We start from the raw sequence: 4,651 nt of genomic DNA on the forward strand, positions 1-4,651 counted from the left end.
TGCAACACCGTTTGTTGAATTTTTTTGTTGTTGATTTTTTTGGGGGGGGTAGTGCATGAGTCAGGAAGCCAAGTCTCCCCCATGGCAGGCAAGAAGTCTACCACTGAACTACCGTGCACCCACCAGCCTCATTTTATTTCACCCCGAGGCCCAAGATTCTTTTAGGATCTTAGGAATTCTAAGCCTGTGTCTAAGTAACATCATCCTGATGATCTCAGATCCTTCTCTCCACCTGACCCGCACTGAATCGCATCCCCCTTCCACAACTCTTTCGGCCCAAGTAACCTGCAATCATCCCACTCAGAGCCCATTTACATAGAAGGACCTTCTCTACAGTCACCTGCAATCCACCTGAGGGCCCCATATTCTGCTGCACATCTCTGCATCTTTTCCTTGGCTCAGGAAGTCTATGGCTGACTCTTCCAGAGGGCCTGGTGTGGCAGGTGTGTGGTCCTTGGTCACAAAGAAGAAACAGGTGACATTAAGAAATGACAATTCTAGAGAAAGAGAGAAAGAATCTAAATACATATCTTGCTTTTGATCACACCCCATTGAACCCTCGGTTCTTCCCTTTAAGTTCCTCTCAATATCTCCACCATGTCTGGTGACCTGGGCAGAGAAGTTCCTCTCTGGACCCCTTGTGTGAATTAGGAAAAGGTGCCCCAGATCCTTGGAGCACAGGGGATTTTACCCCTACTTGCCCCTTAGCTGCCCCTCTCTGCACCATGGTAGTTGATGTTGAACTGATGCTGTTCCCTGCCTGCCTACTCTCTTTAGTGAGTGGGAAACTGGGCTTAACTAAACCTAAACCAGCACACACGCGAACATGCTGCTGACTATGCGTAAAACCAGATTTCTCCTCTCCGTACACCAGTTTCTTGGAGGCTCGTGTGTGTTTCTACAATTCTTTATCTCCTCCCGATTCTCATTCTCCCCTAAGTAACCAAGTTCAAGCGCGTTCCCCATAACGACCCCCACCAGGCCAGCTGTGCCACTCCAAATGCCTCCATCCCTCCACACAGACTGTGCCCTGGAGTTCAGCTGGCAGCCGAGCCACTATGTGCAAAGCAGAATGGAATCCAGCTTGGCTCTCCGCGCTGTGTGGGCTCGGCCAGGCTCACAGAATACATACTTGTTTGTGTCTGGAAATGCAACAGCTGCAGCTCAGCGACTCAGAAAACAGATCTGCAGAGAGAGACCACACCATTATTTCTCCCCAGCCAACCAGAGCAGGGCAGGCTGTCTTTCCTCCACGGAAAGTTTGCCTTTTCCAGGTACAGGTGCCTTCTCCTGGGAAGTTCCTAAGGCCCTAACTTTGCGGGTGGCTTGGATGTCAACCTGGATCCTCCTTGCACCTGCTAGGAGTATTTCAAAGGTGATGCATCAGCCAGCATCAAAGTTCATTTCCAACCTTTGATCCTTAAGAAGAGTGAATCTTAGCCTGGGATTCACTCCCTTATAGGTGACCGGAGGGTTTTAGGAATCTACAAAAGTACACCACATCATTTTAGCAAACTACCCCCCTCTTCCAGCAACATTCTACAGAGGTGGGGGACCGTCTTCCCACTGGCTCCACATCTTGTTCTCAGACGATGCTGTATTCTTCACACATTCTGTATCCTTCAGGTTTGGGCTTTGTAACCAACTGAGCCTTCTTCATGAGGACTGGTCCTGGTTCCTGGCATGCAAACAGATGGTCTCCTTGCCCTGGAGCCCTCTTCAGTTTTTCAAGACCCGCTCCCCACCCCCCAATAGAAAACAACAAATGGCAAGAGGAAAAGGAAAGTTCTCAAGAGTGTGTTGGCTGTTGCTTGTTCACCTCCCATGCTTTGTCTTGATGTGTCCAACTTGTGGTCCATTCAGGCTTTTGCACACAGTCCAGGTCTCTCCTGGTCATAGGAGGCAAAGTCCATGGGGCCCGCAAGCATCTCCATTGCATAAGACCTGCTCCATGTCAATGGGTCCCTCCAGGAAGCATCAGTGTCCCCTGTGTTGTTGGGAATTGGAAATGGGTTTTCTATAAGAGTGAGCAGAAATGTGGAAATTACCAAAGAGAATCAGACACAGTGTTGTCCTTGGAGTTCCAGATTTCTGCTGCTATAGCCTCATCTATGGTGAGCTGAAACTAAATTACTGAATGCATCACCCAAAGAATCATGATAAAAGGTGAGCAAGATGAAGACAGTAAGAGCTACATTTTTGGTAAGGTGAACTTACATTTTGGTAAGTTCCTTCTATCCTTCTCCACCCCCACTCTGCTTTACGGAGAATGGGAGGTCATTCCCTAAGTGAAGAAAAGTGCACGCCTGCCCCAGCACTGCCCTCTCCTCTTCCGTCATTGGTTAGATAACCAGCACCCCAAGAGCCCGAACCTTCACCATCGATGGGTGCTAGGACAGAAAACACGAAAGGTGCGGCCCAGCAGCACCCCTGCCATGGAGTATCAAGGTCGTTTGGTTGCTTTGATGGAAGTAGGGGTTTGCTGTCATTTGGTTTAAGGACATTGGAGCACTCTCATCTAGCAGGGAAGGTGGTCCTGTGTCCTCTGGCTCAGCTTGCAGCTTTAGGAAAGAGAAAGAAGTTACCCATCTAAGTGGCCATGTTTGCTAGTGGTCACATTGACCTTGCGTATGAAAAAACTCAAAAACAATGCACAACACACTGCAGGGAGCTGGATATTTGAGCACAGAGTGAGTAGAGTTACTCAAGTGCCTTTTCCCACCACAATCACAGCAGGCTGGCCATGCACAGACTCCTGTCTGCTTTCCAGGTAATGCTTCAGAACGACCGATCAAATTTCTTGAAATTGATGCCTCCCCTTAAAACCTGTGCCAGATTCCCCCGGGGCATTCTTCTTCAGATAGACAGCTTCTCTGATATTTCACTTAGGAAGTAGTTGGCCTTGCTTAAAATTGAATGTCAGCCAACCGACACTCCCAAAAAGATAGATAAAGGGGTTCCTCTCGAGCACAGCTAATGTGTTGAGAAGAGAGAGAAATGCATTCTGGAGAAGATTACAGGAATCTCTAAAGCCACCTGTCTCTTTTAGAACTTACTTTCCCCATGGGCCTTGGAACCAGCCAAAAGAAGCAGGAAAGTTCTGGCTATTCTTCCATTCCCACAAACTGCCCTGGTTGCCCCTGGCAAAAGCACAATTGCCCCAGGAATGGATGGCTCAAAGAAGTCTTCCCCAGACTTCATCATTCCTCATTCCAAAAATCTTGTCAGTCCCAGGGCACTGGAAGAGTTTGTCCTCTGCCAAACACAACTTCCTGTTTCTAAGAAAGGGAAAAAGAAAAAGTTGAGAGGATTTTTGGACACTGGAATTTTGAGTTTCTGTAAACGCAAATGAATCAGACCCATGTGGAATGAATTTCTCCGGAAGTAAGAAAAGATGCTGTTGAGTTCCTCTTGCTGGACCAGAAACTGGGAGAAGGGCAGCAGAGATGGGAGGTGCATGTGAAGCTGAAAGGAGAGAAAAGAGGCTTGTGAAACGTCGTCGTATCTGAGGATCTCAGTTTCGAGGCAAGTTCCCACATAATTCAGAACTTCTCTACCTCTGAAGTCATAAATTTAAACATCTTCCTCTCCAACAACGACCACAATCTCCTGTCTTTTCAGATCTCTCACTAGCTCCTACTAAAAGTCTCTTTCTTGCTCACTGGATCTCCCAGATCCTTGGCCACCCTCATAAACACATTTTGCACCATCTGTCTCTACTCCTGCTTTCCCCCTGCTGCTTGGGACTCCATGCCCTAGTGTTCCCACGTCAATCTTGCCAATATTCTCAACATCCTTTGCCCCCTTGACTGATTCACCAAGCAGAGCTCACTGCTGGGCAATCTGGCTCTCTGCCTTGTGCTCATTATTATTCAGTTCCAAGGATGTTGGAGGAAAATCACACTTAACAAATGAGAAAACAAATAATCAAGTTTTCTTCCAGTTATCTATTTATCTGGAAAAATAGATATTTTTATGCCTCTCCAGCATTCCTCTGTTGCCACCCCTCCATGCCTTCTCACTGTTGCATTTGCTGAAAGAATGACTCCCTTCCTCTCATTCCACTAACATCTGTATCCAACACAAACTGTTTCTCCCCCTACCTGCTGGGACTGTCTTGCCCAGTCTTGAGTGACCTTGTGCTAAATCCAGCAGACATTCCTCAAACCCCATTGCCTGGGTCCTGGGTCTCCTTTAGTCCTTCCCCATGTAGATCTCCCCTAAGGTGTGGAGTTCCTCAGGACTCTGTTCTGGGCAGTCCTGCCTCCTCCCCCTGCTCACTCTTTTTGAGGATCTCATCTGCTCCATGGGTCCCATTTTCTCTACGTGCTGATTTCAATCCTGAGGCTGGTGACAGAGGTCCCCAGGAATACGCCCCATTCAGAGACTCACCGGAAGTTCCACTCGTGGCTTAGATTTATTACAGTGGATAGTAAGGGTACACTGTTGGATGGTGAGGGAAACGACAAGATGTAGACTGGAGAAATCCATGCACAGGCTTCCTTATGCTCTCTCCCTCCCATGAGGGGTCACACAGAGCCCACTCACTCCCCAGCAACGAAATTGCAGCAATACAAGCACTATGTTTCTGCCCGGGAAGTCCATTAGAGACACAGTACCTCAAAGTTTTGATGGGGTTGCTGGTCACATA

Source organism: Tamandua tetradactyla, chromosome 8, assembly GCF_023851605.1.
Source record: "Tamandua tetradactyla isolate mTamTet1 chromosome 8, mTamTet1.pri, whole genome shotgun sequence".
Taxonomy (NCBI): domain Eukaryota; kingdom Metazoa; phylum Chordata; class Mammalia; order Pilosa; family Myrmecophagidae; genus Tamandua; species Tamandua tetradactyla.